The sequence below is a fragment of the Triticum urartu genome, chromosome 5 (genome assembly GCF_003073215.2).
Source record: "Triticum urartu cultivar G1812 chromosome 5, Tu2.1, whole genome shotgun sequence".
Classification (NCBI taxonomy): Eukaryota; Viridiplantae; Streptophyta; class Magnoliopsida; order Poales; family Poaceae; genus Triticum; species Triticum urartu.
Genome location: NC_053026.1, coordinates 280,092,439 through 280,118,000, shown reverse-complemented (window position 1 = coordinate 280,118,000; position 25,562 = coordinate 280,092,439).

Sequence of the window (25,562 nt, the reverse complement as noted above, 5' to 3'; positions counted from 1 at the left end):
TGAGACTAAGTGCTTATACTGCAAAGGGACTGGTCACTGGAAGCGGAACTGCTCCAAGTATTTGGCAGATAAGAAGGATGGCAAAGTGAACAAATGCTATATTTGATATACATGTTATTGATGTGTACTTTACTAGTGTTTATAGCAACCCATCAGTATTTGATACTGGTTCAGTTGCTAAGAGTAATAACTCGAAACGGGAGTTGCAGAATGAACAGAGACTAGTTAAGGGTGAAGTGACGATGTGTGTTGGAAGTGGTTCCAATATTGATATGATCATCATCGCACACTCCCTATACTTTCGAGATTAGTGTTAAACCTAAATAAATGTTATTTGGTGTTTGCATTGAGCATGAATATGATTTGATCATGTTTATTGCAATACGGTTATTCATTTAAGTTAGAGAATAATTGTTGTTCTGTTTACATGAATAAAACCTTATATGGTTATACACCCAATGAAAATGGTTCGTTGGATCTCGATCGTAGTGATACACATATTCATAATATTGAAGCCAAAAGATGCAAAGTTAATAATGATAGTGCAACTTATTTGTGGCACTGCTGTTTAGGTCATATTGGTGTAAAGCGCATGAAGAAACTCCATGCTGATGGGCTTTTGGAATCACTTGATTATGAATCATTTTGATGCTTGCGAACCATGCCTCATGGGCAAGATGACTAAGACTCCGTTCTCCGGAACAATGGAGCGAGCCACTAACTTATTGGGAACAATACATACCGATGTATGCGGTCCAATGAGTGTTGAGACTCACGGCGGGTATCATTCTTTTCTGACCTTCACAGATGATTTGAGCAGATATGTGTATATCTACTTGATGAAACATAAGTTTGAAACATTTGAAAAGTTCATATAATTTTAGAGTTAAGTGGAAAATCGCCGTAACAAGAAAATAAAGTTTCTACGATCTGATCGTGGAGGAGAATATTTGAGTTACGAGTTTGGTCTTCATTTTAAACAATGCGAAATAGTTTCGCAACTCACGCCACCTGGAACACCACAACATAATGGTGTGTCCGAACAACATAACCATACTTTATTAGATATGGTACAATCTATGATGTCTCTTACCGATTTACCACTATCGTTTTGGGGTTATGCATTAGAGACAACTGCATTCACGTTAAAAAGGGCACCATCTAAATCCGTTGAGACGACACCGTATGAATTGTGGTTTAGCAAGAAACCTAAGCTATCGTTTCTTAAAGTTTGGGGTTGCGATGCTTATGTGAAAAAGTTTCATCTTGATAAGCTCAAACCCAAGTCGGAGAAGTGCGTCTTCATAGGATACCCAAAAGTAACTGTTGGGTACACCTTCTATCACAGATCTGAAGGCAAGATATTTGTTGCTGAGAAGGGATCCTTTCTAGAGAAGGAGTTTCTCTCGAAAGAAGTGAGTGGGAGGAAAGTAGAACTTGATGAGGTAACTGTACATGCTCCCTTATTGGAAAGTAGTTCATCACAGAAATCTGTTTCTGTGACTCCTACACCAATTAGTGAGGAAGCTAATGATGATGATCATGTAACTTCAGATCAAGTTACTACCGAACCTCGTAGGTCAACCAGAGTGAGATCTGCACCAGAGTGGTAAGGTAATCCTGTTCTGGAGGTCATGTTAATTGACCATGACGAACCTACGAACTATGAGGAAGAGATGATGAGCCCAGATTCCGCGAAATGGTTTGAGGCCATGAAATCTGAGATGGGATCCATGTATGAGAACAAAGTGTGGACTTTGGTTGACTTGCCCGATGATCGACAAGACATATAAAATAAATGGATCTTCAAGAGGAAGACGGATGCTAATAGTAGTGTTACTATCTAGAAAGCTAGACTTGCCGAAAAAGGTTTTGACAAAGTTCAAGGTGTTAACTACAATGAGATTTTCTCACTCATAGCGATGCTTAAGTCTGTCCGAATCATGTTAGCAAATTGCCACATTTTATGAAATCTGGCAAATGGATATCAAAACTACATTCCTTAATGGATTTCTTAAAGAAGAGTTGTATATGATGCAACCAGAAGGTTTTGTCGATCCTAAAGGTGCTAACAAAATGTGCAAGCTCCAGCGATCCATCTATGGACTGGTGCAAGCATCTTAGAGTTGGAATGTACGCTTTGATGAGTTGATCAAAGCATATAGTTTTATACAAACTTGTGGTGAAGCCTGTATTTACAAGAAAGTGAGTGGGAGCACTACATCATTTCTGATAAATATATGTGAATGACATATTGTTGATCGGAAATAATGTAGAATTTTATGGAAAGCATAAAGGAGTATTTGAAAGGAGTTTTTCAAATAAAGAAGCTACTTACATATTGAGCATCAAGATCTATAGAGATAGATCAAGACGCTTGATAAGTTTTTTCAATGAGTACATACCTTGACAAGATTTTGAAGTAGTTCAAAATGGAACAGTCAAAGAAAGAGTTCTTACCTGTGTTACAAGGTGTGAAATTGAGTAAGACTCAAAGCCCGACCACGGCAGAAGATAGAAAGAGAATGAAAGTCATTCCCTATGCCTCAGCCATAGTTTCTATAAATTATGCCATGCTGTGTACCAAATCTATTGTATACCCTACACTGTGTTTAGCAAGGGAGTACAATAGTGATCTAGGAGTAGATCACTGGACAGCGGTCAAAATTATCCTTAGTAGAATAAGGATATGTTTCTCGATTATGGAGGTGACAAAAGGTTCATCGTAAAGGGTTACGTCGATACAAATTTTGACACTGATCCAGATGACTCTAAGTCTCAATCTGGATACATTTTGAAAGTGGGAGCAATTAGCTAGAGTAGCTCCGTGCAAGGCATTGTTGACATAGAAATTTGCAAAATACATACGGATCTGAATGTGGCAGACCCGTAGACTAAACTTCTCTCACAAGCAAAACATGATCACACCTTAGTACTCTTTGGGTGTTAATCACATAACGATGTGAACTAGATTATGACTCTAGTAAACCCTTTGGGTGTTGGTCACATGACGATGTGAACTATGGGTTGTTAATCAAATGGTGATGTGAACTATTGGTATTAAATCACATGGCGATGTGAACTAGATTATTGACTCCAGTGCAAGTGGGAGGCTGAAGGAAATATGCCCTAGAGGCAATAATAAAGTTATAATTTATTTCCTTATTTCATGATAAATGTTTATTATTCATGCTAGAATTGTATTAACCGAAAACATAATACATGTGTGAATACATAGACAAACATAGTGTCACTAGTATGCCTCTGCTTGACTAGCTCGTTGAATCAATGATGGTTATGTTTCCTAACCATAGACATGAGTTGTCATTTGATTAACGGGATCACATCATTAGAGAATGATGTGATTGACTTGACCCATTCCGTTAGCTTAGCACTTGATCGTTTGTTTATTGCTATTGCTTTCTTCATGACTTATACATGTTCTTATGACTATGAGATTATGCAACTCCCGAATACCGGAGGAACACTTTGTGTGCTACCAAACATCACAACGTAAATGGGTGATTATAAGGGTGCTCTATAGGTGTCTCCGATGGTACTTGTTGAGTTGGCATAGATCAAGATTAGGATTTGTCATTGTCGGAGAGGTATCTCTGGGCCCTCTCGGTAATACACATCACTATAGGCCTTGCAAGCATGATAACTAATGAGTTAGTTACGGGATGATGTATTATGGAACAAGTAAAGAGACTTGCCAGTAACGAGATTGAACTAGGTATTGGATACCGACGATCGAATCTCGGGCAAGTAACATACCGATGACAAAGAGAACAACGTATAGTGTTGTGCGGTTTGACCGATAAAGATCTTCGTAGAATGTGTAGGAACCAATATGAGCATCCAGGTTCCGCTATTGGTTATTAACTGGAGATGTGTCTCGGTCATGTCTACATAGTTCTCGAACCCGTAGGGTCTGCACGCTTAAAGTTCTGTGACGGTCGGTTTTATGAGTTTATATGTTTTGATGTACCGAAGGTAGTTCGGAGTCCCGGATGTGATCACGGACATGACGAGGAGTCTCGAAATAGTCGATACATAAAGATTGATATATTGGAAGCCTACATTTGGACATCGGAATAGTTCCGAGTGAAATCGGGATTTTACCGGAGTACCGGAGGGGTTACCGGAACCCCCCGGGGGCTAATGGGCCTTGTTGGGCCATAAGGGAAAGAGAGAGGGGCCGGCCTAGGGCAGGCAGCGCGCCCCCTTCCCCCTGTCTGAATTGGACTAGGAGAAGGGGGGCGGTGCCCCCCTTTCCTTCTCTTTCTCTCCCTGCCTTTCCCCTCCTAGTAGGAGTAGGAAAGGGAGGAATCCTACTCCTACTAGGAGGAGGACTCCTCCTCCTAGGCGAGCCAACAAGGGCTGGCCGGCCTTCCCCTTGCTCATTTATATACAGGGGCAGGGGGCACCTCTAGACACACAAGTTGATCTCAAAGATCTCTCCTAGCCGTGTGCGGTGCCCCCCTCCACCATAATCCACCTCGGTCATACTGTAGCGGTGTTTAGGCGAAGCCCTGCTGCGGTAACTTCATCAACATCGTCACCACGCCGTCGTGCTGATGAAACTCTTCCCCGAGCTCTACTGGATCGTGAGTTCGTGGGACGTCATCGAGCTGAACGTGTGCTGAACACGGAGGTGCCGTACGTTCGGTACTGAGGATCGGTCGATCGTTAAGACGTACGACTACATCAACCGTGTTGACATAATGCTTCCGCTTAACGGTTTATGAGGGTACGTGTACAACACTCTCCCCTCTGGTTGCTATGCATCACCATGATCCTGTGTGTGCATAGGAGAATTTTTGAAATTACTACATTTCCTAACAATTACTCCACACATCGACCGCTATCCAGCATGCATCTAGAGTATTAAGTTCATAAGAACAGAGTAACGCCTTAAGCAAGATGACATGATGTAGAGGGATAAACTCATGCAATATGATATAAACCCCATCTTTTTATCCTCGATGGCAACAATACAATACGTGTCGTTTCCCTTTCTATCACTGGGATCGAGCACCGCAAGATTGAACCCAAAGCTAAGCACTTCTCCCATTGCAAGAAAGATCAATCTAGTAGGCCAAACCAAACTGATAATTCGAAGAGACTTGCAAAGATAAACCAATCATACATAAAGGAATTCAGAGAAGATTCAAATATTGTTCATAGATAAACTTGATCATAAACCCACAATTCATCGGATCTCGACAAACACACCGCAAAAGAAGATTACATCGAATAGATCTCCAAGAGAATCGAGGAGAACTTTGTGTTGAGATCCAAAGAGAGAGAAGAAGCCATCTAGCTACTAGCTATGGACCCGAAGGTCTGAAGTAAACTACTCCACACATCATCGGAGGGGCCATGGAGTTGATGTAGAGGCCCTCTGTGATCAATGCCCCCTCCGGCGGAGCTCCAGAAAAGGCCTCAAGATGGGATCTCTTGGGTACAGAAGGTTGCGGCAGTGGAAATAGGGTTTCGTGGTGCTCCTGGATGTTTGGGGGGGTATATGGATATATATAGGAGGAAGAAGTAGGTTGGTGGAGCAACGAGGGGCCCATGAAGGTGGAGGGCGCACCCAGGGGGTGGGCACGCCCCCCTGCCTCGTGGCCTCCTCAATTGTTTCTTGACGTCCACTCCAAGTCCCCTAGATCACGTTTGTTCCAAAAATAATGCTCCCGAAAGTTTCATTCCGTTTGGACTCCGTTTGATATTCCTTTTTTGCGAAACACTAAAATAGGCAAAAAAACAACAGCAATTTGGGCTGGGCCCTCGGTTAATAGGTTAGTCCAAAAAATAATATAAAAGTGTAAATTAAAGCCCATTAACATCCAAAACAGATAATATAATAGCATGGAACAATCAAAAATTATAGATACGTTGGAGACGTATCAGCGGACGCAGTAAAATTCCACAAAGCCTACTCTGTGGGCACAAAATAGTTAGTAAAAACATCACCTAAATTGGACTCATTAACTCGCCCAAGATTAAGTCTTAATCGTCCCCGAGCAAGTATCGTGGCTTGTAAAAACAAGGCCAGCCTTGTGTTTATGAGTTACAGATACGTAGAAGCATGAGTCCATCACTATTCTAAAGGAATGATTTCATATGAGGGATTTGCAATAAATGGTAGCTCATATTCACCATGATAAGGATCATGTAGACATCCACATTTTGTTGCTCAATTTTATTGCGAACAGGTAACAACTTCATATCCTAGTTCATCGCTATTTCAACCGTGTAAGCAGTTATTATTTTCTTCTTATTCTTCTAGGAACTTTATATTTTTCACATAATTAAGTCTCCTGTCATTGAGACATGCTATAGGCTCATCTCATCTTTTTTTATGATATGTAAGCCAAACATGAATCTCGGCAAGACTTATTTTTTGAAATCACTTTTAAATTTTTAGGAGGATTAACTTCTTTGCTTGCCCTCTTGTGAGGTGAAACCTTCAATGAACTAGCATATGTAGTTATTTCATCTTCTTTCAAAAATTTAACAACTGCAGTTTGGAGGACTTATAATCATTATGAAAGTAATCATGGGCTACTATTTAGATCACAAAAGTCATCAAGTACGTTCTGAATTTAGCAATAGTGGTCTCATGCATCAAGATATGCGTAAACTCATTGGAAAGGATCATCCCATATTCATGAGAAAAATGATAGTTCAACCTTATTGAAAATAAGTCTTAATCTCGGCTTGCGGAAGGGAAATGCATAAAAGTAAAGATACAATGTGCACGTGAATCTGCCGCAAGCTTACAATCAAGCTAGGAGATCTAGGCACTAAGCATTATATGCTCATTCTTGGGAATCTTGGAAGGCAGCGCAGATGCTTTTGAGTGTCTTCTTCATCCCCTTGATCATGCCTTGCCGATCATCTACAACATCGGTTAAAAACTCAAGATGTGCAGTGTTGTTGTTAAGAGCTTCAATCATAAGCCCGACCTTATGAAGAAGACCATCTACCCTTGCTTCCAAGTCTTTACTCATTAGACAATAGCAATCAATTCCATCCCCGATCACATTAACACAAGCCTTTGAAACTTTCTACAATTCCTTGATCTTTTCATTCATCTCCTGTGGGGTCGGCGGCTCCTTTCCCCACTCGGCTTGAGGAGGCCCCATAGGAAATAATGGAATAGATCCATGGATATTGAATTGATAGAGATTAGGAGGATACTCATCTGGAGTTGTATCATGATCTCCTTCTTGTGCTTATTCTTCCTCTTTGATCTCCACCACCTCGACCTTCTCGTCAAGGTCCTTCTTCTCCGGACACGACTCCTCCTTGAGGCCAAGCTTCCACAAGCTTTTTGTCGGTGCAACAAACATGTGTGTTTGCTGACCTGACTCATGCAGCAGCGTACGACCACATATACATGAAGTACTGATAACCCCCAAGTATAGGGGATCGCAATAGTTTTCGGGGGTAAAGTATTCAACCCAAATTTATTGATTCGACACAAGGGGAGCCAAAGAATACTCTTAAGTATTAGCAGCTGAGTTGTCAATTCAACCACACCTGGAAACTTAATATCTGCAGCAAAGTATTTAGTAGCAAAGTAATATGATAGTAGTGGTAACGGTAACAAAAGGTAACATTAGTGAAAGTAATGTTTTTGGTATTTTGCAGTGATGATAGCAATAGCAACGGGAAAGTAAATAAGCGAAGAACAATATGTGGAAAGCTCGTAGGCAATGGATCAGTGATAGAGAATTATGCCGGATGCGGTTCATCATGTAACAGTCATAACCTAGGGTGACACAGAACTAGCTCCAGATCATTGATATAATGTAGGCATGTATTCCGAATATAGTCATACGTGCTTATGGAAAAGAACTTGAATGACATCTTTTGTCCTACCCTCCCATGGCAGCGGGGTCCTTACGAAAACTAAGGGATATTAAGGCCTCCTTTTAATAGGGTACCGGAACAAAGCATTAACACATAGTGAATACATGAACTCCTCAAACTACGGTCATCACTAGTAAGTATTCCGATTATTGTCACTTCGGGGTTAACGGATCATAAAACATAATAGGTGACTATAGACTTGCAAGATAGGATCAAGAACACTCTTATATTGATGAAAATATAATAGGTTCAGATCTGAAATCATGGCACTCGGGCCCTAGTGACAAGCATTAAGCATAGCAAAGTCATAGCAACATCAATCTCAGAACATAGTGGATACTAGGGATCAAACCCTAACAAAACTAACTCGATTACATGATAGATCCCATCCAACCCATCACCGTCTAGCAAGCCTACGATGGAATTACTCACGCACGGCGGTGAGCATCATGAAATTGGTGATGGAGGATGGTTGATGATGATGATGGCAACGGATTCCCCTCTCCGGAGCCCCGAACGGACTCCAGATCAGCCCTCCCGAGAGGTTTTAGGGCTTGGCGGCGGCTCCATATCGTAAAACGCGATGAATTCTTCTCTCTGATTTTTTTCTCCCCGAAACACAATATATAGAGTTGGAGTTGGAGTCGGAGAGGCACCAGGGGGCCCACGAGGTAGGGGGCACGCCCCCCACCCTCGTTGAGAGGTGGTGGGCCCCCTTGCCTTCATCTTTTGCAGGTATTTTTTATATTTTCCAAAAAGTTGCTCCGTGAAGCTTCAGGTCATTTCGAGAATGTTTGTTTCTGCACATAAATAACACCATGGTAATTCTGCTGAAAACAGCGTCAGTCCGGGTTAGTTCCATTCAAATCATGCAAGTTAGATTCCAAAACAAGGGCAAAAGTGTTTGGAAAAGTAGATACGTCGGAGACGTATTAACTCCCCCAAGCTTAAACCTTTGCTTGTCCTCAAGCAATTCAGTTGACAAACTGAAAGTGATAAAGAAAAACTTTTACAAACTCTGTTTGCTCTTGTTGTTGTAAATATGTAAAGCCAGCATTCAAGTTTTCAGCAAAGATTATAACTAACCCCATTCGCAATAACGCCCAGCTCTCAAGTTTACTCATATCAATAGCATAATTAACTAGCAAGCAATAATAATAAATCTCGGATGACAACACTTTCTCAAAACAATCATAATATGATATAACAAGGTGGTATCTCGCTAGCCCTTTCTGAGACTGCAAAACATAAATGCAGGGCACCTTTAAAGACCAAGGACTGACTAGACATTGTAATTCATGGTAAAAGAGATCCAGTCAAGTCATACTCAATGTAAACTAACAGTAATGAATGCAAATGACAGTGGTGCTCTCCAACTGGTGCTTTTTAATAAGAGGATGATGACTCAGCATAAAAGTAAATAGATAGGCCCTTCGTAGAGGGAAGCAGGGATTTGTAGAGGTGCTAGAGCTCAGTTTTGAAACAAAGGTGAATAATATTTTGAGCGGTATACTTTCATTGTCAACATAACAACCAAGAGATGGCGATATCTTCCATGCTACACGCATTATAGGCGGTTCCCAAACAGAATGGTAAAGTTTATACTCCCCCTTCCACCAACAAACATCAATCCATGGCTTGCTCAAAACAACGAGTGCCTCCTACTAACAAGAGTCCCAGGGGGAGTTTTGTTTGCAATTATTTTGATTTAGTTTGCATAAAGCATGGGACTGGGCATCCCGGTGACCAGTCATTTATCTCGTGAGTGAGGAGCGGAGTCCACTCCTCTTGAGAGTAACCCGCCTAACATGGAAGATACAGACAGCCATAGTTGATACATGAGCTATTCGAGCATACAAAACGGGATATTTATTTGAAGGTTTAGAGTTTGGCACATACAATTTTACTTGGAACGGCATGTAGATACCGTATATAGGTAGGTATAGTGGACTCATGTGGAATAACTTTGGGGTTTAAGGGATTGGATGCACAAGCAGTATTCCCGCTTAGTACAGGTGAAGGCTAGCAAAAGATTGGGAAGCGACCAGCTAGAGAGCGACAACAGTCATGAACATGCATTAAAATTAATCAACACCGAATGCAAGCATGAGTAGGATATAATCCACCATGAACATAAATATCGTGAAGGCTATGTTGATTTTGTTTCAACTACATGCGTGAACATGCGCCAAGTCAAGTCACTTAAATCATTCAGAGGAGGATACCACCCTATCATACCACATCATAACCATCTCAATAGCATGTTGGCACGCAAGGTAAACCATTATAACTCATAGCTAATCAAGCATGGCACAAGAAACTATGATCTCTAGTTGTCATTGCAAACATGTTTATTCATAATAGGCCGAATCAGGAACGATGAACTAATCATATTTACAAAAACAAAAGAGGTCAAGTTCATACCAGCTTTTCTCATCTCAGTCAATCCATCATATATCGTCGTAATTTCCTTTCACTTGCACGGCCGAATGATGTGAATAATGATAATAGTGCACGTGTATTGGACTAAGCTGGAATCAGCAAGCATTGAATAAATAGGAGAAGACAAGGCAATATGGGCTCTTTTGTCAGATCAACAAGTATGCATATAAGAGCCACTTCAACAATTTAATTATGGTCTTCTCCTATCGACCCGCAAAGAGAAGAAAAGAAATAAAACTATTTACACGGGAAAGCTCCCAACAAGCAAAAGAAGAACAGGAAATATTTTTGGGTTTTCTTTTTAATCACTACTACAAGCATGGAAATTAAACTAACTAAAAGCTACAACTAATTTTTTTTCTTAAGGTTTATTAAACACACAAGAAGAAAGCATAAAAAGGAAATTAAACTAGCATGGATGATACAATGAAAAAGTATGAGCACCGACATCTAGCAATGAGTGTGTGAACATAAATGTAATGTCGGTGGGAAATACATACTCCCCCAAGCTTAGGCTTTTGGCCTAAGTTGATCTATGGCCACGGCTGGTCTGGCGGATATCCATAATAGTAGTCGGGGTCGTACTGAGATGAAGAAGAGGAAGGCTCCGATTGCCACTGGCTGACAATCATCTTCGGATCCCACTGATAGTTAGACTGCCGTGGAGGATCAACTTGTGGTTCCGGCTCTGGCTCAATGGCTGTTGCAGGGTTTCGATAGGCGTGAATAGCCTTTAACGGAACAAGGTACTGGCCTACAGATAAATCAAACAAAGAAGGAGCAGGCAGGGTAATAGTCTCGAGATGATGTTTATTAAAGAACAATTGGTATTTAAGCTCTCCTTCCCTATTCTTAACAATAAAATCATGTGCCACCATACTTTTATAATCTAGATAAACACGAGGCAGCACCTTTTCTTCCTTCTCATAATGCCTAATGGGTATGTTAAAATGTGCAGCTAGGCGTGAAGCATAGATGCCTCCAAATATGGGGCCCTTGGTACGGTTCAGACTTAACCGTTTGGCAATAATACCGCCCATACTAACAGAGTTATCACCGTATAAACCGTGGAGCAAAATAATATCAGGGATACTAAGGTTTCCACAGTTTCCGCGACCAATTAAACAACGACTAGCAAATAATGGAAAATAACGTAAAACGGGAAAATGTATGCTAGTGATTCATGCATCGGAAACCTTCCTTGTTTCCCCTACAGTGATAGTATCAATAAACCCCTCCACATCATCGCGATGTGGTTCCTCTGTCTTGCCCTCAAAAGGGACTAAGCAAACCCGACAAAAATCATAAAGTGGCATCTCCGTATGCTCATCATATAAATGAAACTCCACCGTAGGTGGTGAGCTCCTAGAATGGAAATGAAAGTTTTGCACAAAGGTATTTGTGAGTAAGAGATACTGATCGCATTGGTCATGGAGGAAAGCGGTGAGGCCTGCATTCTTAGCCAATTCATGAAAATCTTCATAAATCCCGGCTGCTCTCAAGAAATCATCGGAAGGCCATTCACACGCCCGAACCTCCACAGTGCGAGGAAGATTATACTTAGTCTTTGGTGCCTTTTCCTTCGAGCTTTGTCTCGATGAACCCCTCAAAAGTCTCCTCATCATTTTCTGAAAAATTCTGAAATTTTTAGTAACTTCAAAATAAAAGTAAACCAAACTCAATAATATTGATAGAAACTACTCCTACAAGTGCCTAGGGCCTATATCATGCATCAAAACTACTTTTGACCATATAAATTTGACATGCAAACTCAAGAACAGGGTCACCTAAGCAGCAAAGATTTGCAATGAATAAAGCACTAGAACAAAAACTAATTAAACTAATGGAGGAGTCACATACCAAGGAACAATCTCCCCAAGCAGTTTTGTGAGAGGTGCTTTGAGCAAGGAGATCGAAAATGACAGCAAGATGAGCTAGAACTCGTGATTGAGCTGGATATTCATGTTTGGGGGAGGAAGAAGGAGTGTGTGGGTGAAAGGATAAGTGGAGGAGGGCCACCGTGGGCCCACGAGACAGGGGCGCGCCCAGGGGGTAGGGCACGCCCTCCACCCTCGTGGGCAGGTGGTTGACCCTCCTGTTGTGTTCTCGGTGCCAAATATTCTCAAATATTGTAGAAAAAATCATATTTAAATTTCAGGGCATTTGGAGAACTTTTATTTTCGGGGTATTTTTATATTGCACGGATAATCAGATAACAGACAGAAAAATATTTATTTTTATTTTATTTAATATAAATAACAGAAAGTAAAAGTGGGGTACAGAAGGTTGTGCCTTCTAGTTTCATCCATCTCATGATCATCAAAAGGAATCCACTAACAAGGTTGATCACGTCTTGTTAACGAACTCATTCCGAATAACATGGAACCGGACAAATTTTGAATAACACTATGTTACCTCAACGGGGATATGCACATCCCCAATAATAAGAATATCATATTTCTTCTTGACAGTAGGAAGAGGAAATTCAAAACCTCCAAATATAATCGATGGAATTTTTCCAATAGAATTGATACTGTGGACTTGAGGTTGTTTCCTCGGAAAGTGTACCGTATGCTCATTACCATTAACATTAAAAGTGACATTGCCTTTAGTGCAATCAATAACAGCCCCTGCAGTGTTCAAAAAGGGTCTTCCAAGAATAATAGACATACTATCGTCCTCGGGAATATCAAGAATAACAAAGTCCGTTAAAATAGTAACATTTGCAACTACAACAGGCACATCCTCACAAATACTGACAGGTATAACAGTTGATTTATCAGCCATTTGCAAAGATATTTCAGTAGGTGTCAACTTATTCAAATCAAGTCTACGATATAAAGAGAGAGGCATAACACTAACACCGGCTCCAAGATCACATAAAGCAGTTTTAACATAGTTTATTTTAATGGAGCATGGTATAGTGGGTACTCCTGGATCTCCAAGTTTCTTTGGTATTCCACCTTTAAAAGTATAATTAGCAAGCATGGTGGAAATTTCGGCTTCTGGTATCTTTCTTTTATTTGTAATAATATCTTTCATGTACTTAGCATAAGGATTTGTTTTGAGCATATCAGTTAATCGCATACGCAAAAAGATAGGTCTAATCATTTCAGCAAAGCGCTCAAAATCCTCATCATCCTTTTTCTTGGATGGTTTGGGAGGAAAAGGCATGGGTTTCTGAACCCAAGGCTCTCTTTCCTTTCCATGTTTCCTAGCAACAAAGTCTTTCTTATCATAACATTGATTCTTTGATTGTCGGTTATCAAGATCAACATCAGGTTCAATTTCTACATCATTATCATTACTAGGTTGAGCATCATCATGAACATTATCATTAACATTATTACTAGTTTCAGGTTCATTACCAGATTTTGTTTCAGCATCAGAAATAGAAATGTCATTTGGATTCTCAGGTGGTTCAATAACAGGTTCACTAGAAGCATGCAAAGTCCTATCATTTTCTTTTTATTCCTTGTAGAAGGACTAGGTGCATCTATATTATTTCTCTAAGAATCTTGCTCAATTCTCTTAGGGTGGCCTTCAGGATACAAAGGTTCCTGAGTCATTCTACCAGTTCTAGTAGCCACTCTAACAGCATTATCATTATTCTTACTATTCAATTCATTGAGCAAATCATTTTGAACTTTAAGTACTTGTTCTACTTGAGTGGTAACCATAGAAGCATGTTTACTAATAAGTTTAAGTTCACCTTTGACATTAGCCATATAATCACCCAAGTGTTCAAGCATATTTGAATTGTATTTCAATTGTCTACCAAAATAAGCATTAAAATCTTCTTGCTTAGCCATAAATTTATCAAACTCATCTAAGCATGGGCTAGCAAACTTAGTAAATGGGATTTCAGCTTTAACATATCTATAGAGAGGATGTACCTTTACTACCTGTGTCGGGTTATCAAGACCATGATTTTCTTTAATGGGTAATGGGTTAAGATCATATGTTTCTTCAATAGATGGTAAATTAAGGCCATGTATTTCTTCAATAGGAGGTAAATTCTTAACATCTTTAGCTTTAATACCTTTTTTATTTCATAGATTTCTTTGCCTCTTGCATATCTTCAGGACTGAGAAATAGAATACCCCTCTTCTTCGGAGTTGGTTTAGGAATAGGCTAAGGAATTGGCTCTGGAGGTGTCCAATTATTTGCATTTGTCAACATATTATTCAATAGAATTTCAACTTCATCCGGTGTTCTTTCCCTAAAAACAGAACCAGCAGAACTATCCAGGTAATCTTTGGAGGCATCGGTTAGTCCATTATAAAAGATATCAAGTATTTCATTTTTCTTAAGAGGATGATCAGGCAAATCATTAAGTAATTGGAGAAGCCTCCCCCAAGCTTGTGGGAGACTCTCTTCTTCAATTTGCACAAAATTATATATATCCCTTAAAGCAGCTTGTTTCTTATGAGTAGGGAAATATTTAGCAGAGAAGTAATAAATCATATCCTGGGGACTATGCACACAACCAGGATCAAGAGAATTAAACCATGTCTTAGCGTCACCCTTTAATGAGAATGGGAATATTTTAAGGATATAAAAGTAACGAGTTCTCTCATATTTAGTGAACAGGGTGGCTATATCATTTAATTTAGTGAGATGTGCCACAACAGTTTTAGATTCATAACCATGAAAAGGATCAGATTGAACCAAAGTAATTATATCAGGATCAACAGAGAATTCATAATCCTTATCAGTAACACAGATAGGTGAAGTAGCAAAAGCAGGGTCAGGTTTCATTCTAGCATTTAGACATTGCTTATTCCATTTAGCTAATAACCTCTTATGTTCGTTTCTATCTTTGAAAGCTAAAATAGCTAAAGAAGCTTCTTGATCAAAAACATAACCCTCAGGAATAACAAGTGATTCTTCATCATCACTTTCATCAGTATTATCAGATTCGATATTTTCAATCTCTCTAGCCCTAGCAATTTGTTCATCAAGAAAATCACTAAGTGGCACACTAGTATTAGGCATAGAAGTAGTTTCATCATAAGTATCATGCATAGCAGAAGTGGCATCATCGATAACATGCGACATATCAGAACGAATAGCAGAAGCAGGTGTAGGTGTCACAAGCTTACTCAAAACAGAAGGTGAATCAAGTGCAGAGCTCGATGGCAGTTCCTTACCTCCCCTCATAGTGGAGGGATAAATCTTGGTTCTTGGATCTTTCAAGTTCTTCATAATGATAAGCAGATATAAATCCCAAGTGACTCAAAGAATAGAGTTATGCTCCCCGGCAATGGCGCCAGAAAATAGTCTTGATAACTCACAAGTATAGGGGATCGCAACAGTTTTCGAGGGTAAAGTATTCAACCCAAATTTATTGATTCGACACAAGGGGAGCCAAAGAATACTCTCAAGTATTAGAAGCTGAGTTGTCAATTCAACCACACCTAGAAACTTAATATCTGTAGCAAAGTATTTAGTAGCAAAGTAATATGATAGTAGTGGTAACGGTAACAAAAGGTAACCGTAGTGAAAGTAATGTTTTTGGTATTTTGTAGTGATGATAGCAATAGCAACGGGAAAGTAAATAAGCGAAGAACAATATGTGGAAAGCTCGTAGGCAATGGATCGGTGATAGAGAATTATGCCGGATGCGGTTCATCATGTAACAGTCATAACCTAGGGTGACACAGAACTAGCTCCAGATCATTGATATAATGTAGGCATGTATTCGAATATAGTCATACAAGCTTATGGAAAAGAACTTGCATGACATCTTTTGTCCTACCCTCCCGTGGCAGCGGGGTCCTTACGGAAACTAAGGGATATTAAGGCCTCCTTTTAATAGAGTACCGGAACAAAGCATTAACACATAGTGAACACATGAACTCCTCAAACTACGGTCATCACCGGTAAGTATCCCGATTATTGTCACTTCAGGGTTAACGGATCATAACACATAATAGGTGACTATAGACTTGCAAGATAGGATCAAGAACACTCTTATATTGATGAAAACATAATAGGTTCAGATCTGAAATCTTGGCACTCGGGCCCTAGTGACAAGCATTAAGCATAGCAAAGTCATAGCAACATCAATCTCAGAACATAGTGGATACTAGGGATCAAACCCTAACAAAACTAACTCGATTACATGATAGATCTCATCCAACCCATCACCGTCCAGCAAGCCTACGATGGAATTACTCACGCACGGTGGTGAGCATCATGAAATTGGTGATGGAGGATGGTTGATGATGACGATGGCGACGGATTCCCCTCTCCGGAGCCCCGAACGGACTCCAGATCAGCTCTCCCGAGAGGTTTTAGGGCTTGGCGGCGGCTCGGTATCGTAAAACGCGATGAATTCTTCTCTCTGATTTTTTTCTCCCCGAAACACAATATATAGAGTTGGAGTTGGAGTCGAAGAGGCACCAGGGGCCCACGAGGTAGGGGGCGCGCCCCCACCCTCATGGAGAGGTGGTGGGCCCCCTGGCCTTCATCTTTTGCAGGTATTTTTATATTTTCCAAAAAGTTGCTCCGTGAAGTTTCAGGTCATTCCGAGAACGTTTGTTTCTGCACATAAATAACACCATGGTAATTCTGGTGAAAACAGTGTCAGTTCGGGTTAGTTCCATTCAAATCATGCAAGTTAGAGTCCAAAACAAGGGCAAAAGTGTTTGGAAAAGTAGATACGTAGGAGACGTATCAAGTACCAAGACATGACTGAAGATGAGCCAGAGAAACCGCTCTTCGTGAGATCAAGGATTGCATTAAGAAGGCTAAGGTGATCAGAAAATCACTTGAGAAGGCCTCCCTCGCCGGGCAGGTGAGCCCGTCAGGGGCGAGGCTGCGCCTGTGACCAAGTACAGACCGACCCGACAAGCATCCCGGGGCCGTCAAGACCACAAGACAGAGCCCAACAGGCTCCGTACCGGCAAGCCTCCACCAAGACGCCATCGCTCCACCTCATCATACGCCAATCACTAATCAGTGCAATGTCGAGCTCCCAAGTGGCTAGGTGATCCTGTCGGGTACGTGGCAACCTCCTGGAGAAGAGATTAACTTTATTGACACCTGTCATGATGGCGTGTCACACTAATAAGAGGCAGATGGATAAGCGGTGCGGCAGGCTTGCCGGGCTTCAATCTCAGCATGACACCTAATAGTGCATTTAATGCACTTTTGTCCTAACTGCCAGAGTTAGGTATGATAGTACTGTTAGCTATCTAATCATGCTGTAATGACTATTTTGCCACTATGGTCGCCACTTTAGCTATAAAAGGATGCCCGAGGCCACCTAGCAAGGGGTTCGAACATTTGATCCCTTAACACTTGTACACGCGCGACTGCTCTCCCCGAGACACACTTGCCGAGCTTGAGTTCACCGCGTCTTTGTGTTCCTCCAGATCAATCGACAATAGCAGGGGCAGGGTTTTACGCTGCAAAGCAGGACGAACTTGGGTAAAAGAGAGTTGTCCATCGCCGTGCTACCCTGTTGTTTCTGGTCTTTGTACAATGTGACCACCCCCTTACCGAACCACAAAGGGGAAACCCTGCCCCATAGGTGATCATGCTTCCCCCATGACATATTTGGCGTTCCAGGTAGGGGCGTGTTGCTTGTGTGAATTTGAAGTAGTAGCCATCTCATCGATCTTCATCACCTTCTACATCATCAATGGCTCCTAAGAAGAAAAGTGGCGCGCGGCGCATCCTTCTGCTTCAAAGGCCTCCTCGCCTGTAGCTGAGGGCGTCGTGGACATCGTAGCCGCGACGGGCAGGGCAGGCACCACGAACGGTGCAGCCAACACACCCACCGCGGCCAGAGCGGGAACTGGGGCCGTAGGAGTGGCCCGGCTCCCCCAACCTTCTAGCGGGCATGGACATCCCAGTGCGGGTCAAGGGGACACTCAGCCTCCGCCTCCTCGCCCCACCAGTGGTCGCGACCACCGCAGTGGCGACGCCTGTTCGAGCGCAAGCCAGGATCCCCTGGTCGTGCCGACCAGGGGGGCGATGTCAAGACACACACTCCGTCCCACGCAGGGCAAGCGTGACAAGACCCCGAGCAGAGCCGTCGATCTGCCACGATCACATCCGCATGGTAAAGGCCCAGCTGACCAAGAGCTTGACCACCAAGGCCAACCTCAGCCGCGCCAGACCACCCTTATGATTGGTACAAGGTAGCAGGAACACAATGACGCTCCTTCTGGTTTGACCAGGAGTCGAGTGGCGTCGCGCTCCGCCTCCCACACCATGTCAGGGACGATGGCCAAAGCAATGGCGAGGCTCAGCTGCTACTGAACTTTCCCCCGGTGGCAGATAAGATGGATGGTGGAGAGCCACCATCCAGAGCCTCATTGGATTTGCTGAAGCCAATACGCAGCAGCACGCAGAACCATCGCGACACCCGCAGCTCACGATGGCAGCCACACGGAGAGGACTACCCCCACGATGCAGTCCCCTTCGCGGCAGCCCGCCCAGGAGAAGGCACGGCAGGCACTACAAACCCAGCGTGTCGAAGAGCCTGATGAGATATCGATGGCCTCATCTGACCCACACCTCCAGTGGGATCAACGCCAAGTGTAGCTTCTCATGAGTCCTTAGGAGCTCTCTATGATCCTCTAGAGTTGTTTCATGAGCTAACTTAAGAGTGTTTAGTTCTTTAGTTAGACGCTCAATCTCCTTCTTATTATTGTCATTCGTTTCATCTTGATTAGCATGATTACTAGCAAGTTCATCATAGTTTTCATCACTAGTGTTGTCAACAAGTAAATCATCATTAGCAAATCATCTTCATCGCTATTGAAATCAGCATACTCGGGGTGTGATACCTTAGGGCCTTTAGCCATGAAGCATTTTCCAATTCCTTCATTTGGTGAGTCAAATATGTCATAGGAGTTGAATGACACAAGTGCAAGACCGGCAACACTGTCATCTTGAGTATAGTCGGAGTCAGAGTGATAGCTTCTTTCGGAGTAGTTGTTAGAGTCGGAACTTGAAACCCATTCACCAATGTGAGCTTAATGTCTTCGTATTGTGTAGCTCTTTGATTACTTGTCCTTCCTTTCCGAATCCTTGCTTCTATGAGAGGGTCTTCGTTCACAACGATCATCTCTACTCCTTCTCTCTTTTGGAGGTGAGCCATCTATTCTACTCCTCCTCTTCGATGAGTCTTATCTTTTCTTGTAGGGAGTCATACACTCATTGGAGAAGTGTCTGGGTCTTCCACAATTGTAGAAATTACGATCACGACTAGAAGATCTTTTGTCATTGTAGGACCTTGACTTGGAGCTTTTCTCGTTGCTTCTATTTTTGTAGAACTTGTTGAAGCTTTTCACCATTAAGCTCAATTCTTCATTAGAGACTTGTTTTTCGCTTGATGTTGTAGGAGCATCACTTGAAACTTTCTAAGCACTACTTGACTTGTTGTGGAGCTCTTCCTTATCCTTGAGTGACATCTCATGAGCAACAATTCTACCAATGACTTCCGTGGGATTGAGATCTTTGTAATTGGGTATAATTTGGATCAAAGTGCACACGGTGTCGTATTTCCATCCAAGGTTCTTAGGATCTTCTTGATGATGAATTTGTTGGTCATCTCTTCACTTCCTAAGCCAGCAATCTCATTTGTGATGAGAGCAAGCATAGAGTACATTTCAGCGACTCCTTCACCATCCTTCATCTTGAACTTGTCAAGTTGACTTTGAAGCACATCCAACTTGGATTCCCTGACGGACTCGGTACCTTCATGCATATTAACCAAAGTATCCCAAATTTCCTTTGCATTCTCAAGGCGGCTGATTTTGTTGAATTCTTTGGGTTATAATCCATTGAAGAGAATATCACAAGCTTGAGCATTTTATTGCAACATCTTCATTTCTTCTGTTGTTGCTTCACGATCATGTTCTTTTCCATCCTCGAAGAAATCACCTTGCAAGCGAATGCGCACGATAGCCCAAATGGCGGGGTTATGACCAAGAATATGCATTTTTATCTTATGCCTCCAACTAGCAAAATTTGTACCATCAAAGTAAGGACCTCTACGGTGGTAATTTCCCTCGCTAGACTCCATACTCTCCTAGGTTGTGAAACTAAGGCTATGATCACCAAAGCTATGGAAATCAAGGCAAATGGAGACCAAAGCTCTGATACCACTTGTAGGATCAAAAGTATGTCTAGAGGGGGTGATTAGACTACTTGACCAAATAAAAAATCTAACCTTTTCCAAATTTTAGTTGTGGGTAGATTTTAGCAATTAGCACAAGTCAAGCAATCAACCTACACAAGCAATTCTAAGAGTGTAGCAGTGGAATGTAAAGCATTGCATATGAAGGTAAAGGAATGGGTTTGGAGATGGCAAATTCAATGGAGACACGAAGATTTTTGGCGTGGTTCCAATAGGTGGTGCTATCGTACGTCCACGTTGATGGAGACTATAACCCACGAAGGGTAACAGCTGCGCGAGTCCATGGAGGGCTCCACCCACAAAGGGTCCAGGAAGAAGATGAAGGAAATATGCCCTAGAAGCAATAATAAAGCTATTATTTATTTCCTCATATCATGATAAATTTTTATTATTCATGCTAGAATTGTATTAACCGGAAACATAATACATGTGTGAATACATAGACAAACATAGTGTCACTAGTATGCCTCTACTTGACTAGCTCGTTGATCAAAGATGAGTTTCCTAACCATAGACATAAGTTGTCATTTGATTAATGGGATCACATCATTAGTATAATGATGTGATTGACTTGACCCATTTTGTTAGCTTAGCACTTGATCGTTTTAGTTTACTGCTATTGCTTTCTTCATGACTTATACATGTTCCTATGACTATGAGATTATGCAACTCCGATTACCGGAGGAACACTTTGTGTGCTACCAAACGTCACAACGTAACTGAGTGATTATAAAGGTGCTCTACAGGTGTCTCCGATGGTACTTGTTGAGTTGGCATAGATCAAGAATAGGATTTGTCACTCTGATTGTCGGAGAGGTATCTCTGGGCCCTCTCGGTAATGCACATCACTATAAGCCTTGCAAGCAATGCAACTAATGAGCTAGTTGCGGGATGATGCATTGCAGAACGAGTAAAGAGACTTGCCGGTAACAAGATTGAGCTAGGTATTGAGATACCGACGATCGAATCTCAGGCAAGTAATATACCGATGACAAAGGGAACAACGTAGTTGTTATGCGGTTTGACCGATAAAGATCTTCATAGAATATGTAGGAACCAATATGAGAATCCAGGTTCCGCTATTGGTTATTGACCGGAGACGTGTCTCGGTCATGTCTACATAGTTCTCGAACCCGTAGGGTCCGCACGCTTAAAGTTCTATGACGATTGGTATTATGAGTTTATATGTTTTGATGTACCGAAGGTAGTTTAGAGTCCCGGATATGAAAACGGACATGACGAGGAGTCTCGAAATGGTCGAGACATAAAGATTGATATATTGGAAGCCTACATTTGGACATCGGAAGAGTTCCGGGTGAAATCGGGATTTTACCGGAGTGCCGGAGGGGTTACCGGAACCCCCCTGGGGTTAATGGGCCTTGTTGGACCCTAGTGGAGAGAGAGAGGGGCCGGCCAGTGTAGGCCGCACGCCCCCTCCCCCTCTGGTCCGAATTGGACTAGGAAGGGGGGGCCTTTCCTTCTCCTTCTCCCCCTTCCTTTCCCCTCCTAGTAGGAGTAGGAAAGTGGGGAGTCCTACTCCTACTAGGAGGAGGACTCCTCCTCCTGGAGAGCCCTACAGGGCCGGCCGGCCTCCCCCTTGCTCCTTTATATACGGGGGCAGGGGGCACCCTAGAACACACAAGTTGATCATTGATCTCTCCTAGCCGTGTGCGGTGCCCCCTCCACCATAATCCACCTCGGTCATACTGTAGCGGTGCTTAGGCGAAGCCCTGCGACAGTAGCTTCATCAACATCGTCACCATGCCGTCGTGCTGACGAAACTCTCCTCCGAGCTGTACTGGATCGTGAGTTCGCGGGACGTCACCGAGCTGAACGTGTGCTGAACGCGGAGGTGCCGTACGTTCGGTATTGAGGATCGGTCGATCGTGAAGACGTACGACTACATCAACCGCGTTGTCATAAGCTTCCGCTTAATGGTCTACGAGGGTACGTGGACGACACTCTCCCCTCTTGTTGCAATGCATCACCATGATCTTGCGTGTGTGTAGGAATTTTTTTGAAATTACTACGTTCCCCAACAGTGGCATCCGAGCCAGGTTTATGCGTAGATGTTATATGCATGAGTAGAACACAAGTGAGTTGTGGGCGATACAAGGCATACTACTTACCATCATGTCATACTCGACGGTATTGTTGGATGAAGCGGCCCGGACCGACTTTACGCTTACGCGAGACTGGTTCTACCGACGTGCTCTGCACACAGGTGGCTGGCGGGTGTCAATTTCTCCAACTTTAGTTGAACCGAGTGTGGCTACGTCCGGTCCTTGTGAAGGTTAAAACAACACTAACTTGACGAACTATAGTTGTGGTTTTGATGCATAGGTAAGAACGGTCCTTGCTCAACCCGTAGCAGCAACATAAAACTTGCAACAACAAAGTAGAGGACGTCTAACTTGTTTTTGCAGGGCATGTTGTGATGTGATATGGTCAAGACATGATGCTATATTTATTGTATGAGATGATCATGTTTTGTAACGGAGTTATCGACAACTGGAAGCAGCCATATGGTTGTCACTTTATTGTATGAAATGCAATCGCCCTGTAATTGCTTTACTTTATCACTAAGCGGTAGTGATAGTCGTAGAAGCAATAGATGGCGAGACGACAACGATGCTATGATGGAGATCAAGGTGTCGCGCCGGTGACGATGGTGATCATGACGGTGCTTTGGAGATGGAGATCATAGGGACAAGATGATCATGATGGCCATATCATGTCACATATTTTGATTTCATGTGATGTTTATCTTTTATGCATCTTATTTTGCTTAGTTCGATGGTAGCTTTATAAGATGATCCCTTACTAAAATTTCAAGGTAAAAGTGTTCTCCCTGAGTATGCACCGTTGCTAAAGTTCGTCGATGATCGGGTGTGATAAGCTCAACGTTCATCTACAACGGGTGTAAGACAGTTTTGCACACGCAGAATACTCAGGTCAAACTTGACGAGCCTAGCATATGCAGATATGGCCTCGGAACACTGAGACCAAAAGGTCGAGCGTGAATCATATAGTAGATATGATCAACATAGAGACGTTCACCATTGAAAACTACTCCATCTCACGTGATGATCGGTTATGGTTTAGTTGATATGGATCACGTGATCACTTAGATGATTAGAGGGATGTCTATCTAAGTGGGAGTTCTTAAGTAATATGATTAGTTGAACTTAAATTTATCATGAACTTAGTACCTGATAGTATTTTGCTTGCCTATGTTATTGTAGATAGATGGCCCGTGATGTTGTTCCATTGAAATTTAATGCGTTCCTTGAGAAAGCAAAGTTGAAAGATGATGGTAGCAATTACACGGACTATGTCCGTAACTTGAGGATTATCCTCATTACTGCATAGAAGAATTACGTCCTGGAAGCACCGCTAGGTGCCAGGCCTGCTGCAGACGCTGCTGATGATGTTAAGAACGTATGGCAGAGTAAAGCTGATGACTACTCGATAGTTCAGTGTGCCATGCTTTACGGCTTAGAATTGGGACTTCAACGACGTTTTGAACGTCATGGAGCATATGAGATGTTCCAGGAGTTGAAGTTAATATTTCAAGCAAATGCCCGGATTGAGAGATATGAAGTCTCCAATAAGTTCTACAGCTGCAAGATGGAGGAGAATAGTTCTGTCAGTGAACATATACTCAGAATGTCTGTGTACCATAACCACTTGACTCAACTGGGAGTTAATCTTCCTATTGATAGTGTCATTGACAGAGTTCTTCAATCACTGCCACCAAGCTACAAGAGCTTCGTGATGAACTATAATATGCAAGGGATGGATAAGACAATTCCCGAGCTCTTCGCAATGCTAGAAGCTGCGGAGGTAGAAATCAAGAAGGAGCATCAAGTGTTGATGGTCAACAAGACCACTAGTTTCAAGAAAAATGGTAAAGGGAAGAAGAAAGGGAACTTCAAGAAGAACGGCAAACAAGTTGCTGCTCAAGAGAAGAAACCCAAGTCTGGACCTAAGCCTGAGACTGAGTGCTTCTACTACAAAGGGACTGGTCACTGGAAGCGGAACTGCCCCAAGTATTTGGCGGATAATAAGGATGGCAAGGTGAACAAAGGTATATGTGATATACATGTTACTGATGTGTACCTTACTAGAGCTCACAGTAGCACCTGGGTATTTGATACGGGTTCTGTTGCTAATATTTGCAACTCGAAACAAGGACTACGGATTAAGCGAAGGCTGGCTAAGGACGAGGTGACGATGCGCGTGGGAAATGGTTCCAAAGTCGATGTGATCGCCGTCGGCACCCTACCTCTACATCTACCTTCGGGATTAGTTTTAGACCTAAATAATTGTTATTTGGTGCCAGCGTTAAGCATGAACATTATATCTGGATCTTGTTTGATGCGAGATGGCTATTCATTTAAATCTGAGAATAATGGTTGTTCTATTTATATGAGTAATATCTTTTATGGTAATGCACCCTTGAAGAGTGGTCTATTTATGTTGAATCTCGATAGTAGTGATACACATATTCATAATGTTGAAGCCAAAAGATGCAGAGTTGATAATGATAGTGCAACTTATTTGCGGCACTGCCGTTTGGGTCATAATGGTGTAAAGCGCATGAAGAAACTCCATACTGATGGACTTCTGGAATCACTTGATTATGAATCACTTGGTACTTGCGAACCATGCCTCATGGGCAAGATGACTAAAACGTCGTTCTCCGGAACAATGGAGCAAGCAACAGATTTATTGGAAATCATACATACTGATGTATGTGGTCCGATGAATATTGAGGCTCGCGGCGGGTATCGTTATTTTATCACCTTCACAGATGATTCGAGCAGATATGGGTATATCTACTTAATGAAACATAAGTCTGAAACATTTCAAAAGTTCAAAGAATTTCAGAGTGAAGTGGAAAATCATCGTAACAAGAAAATAAAGTTTCTACGATCTGATCGTGGAGGATAATATTTGAGTTACGAGTTTGGTCTACATTTGAAACAATGCAGAATAGTTTCACAACTCACGCCGCCCGGAACACCATAGCGTAATGGTGTGTCCGAACGTCGTACTCGTACTTTACTAGATA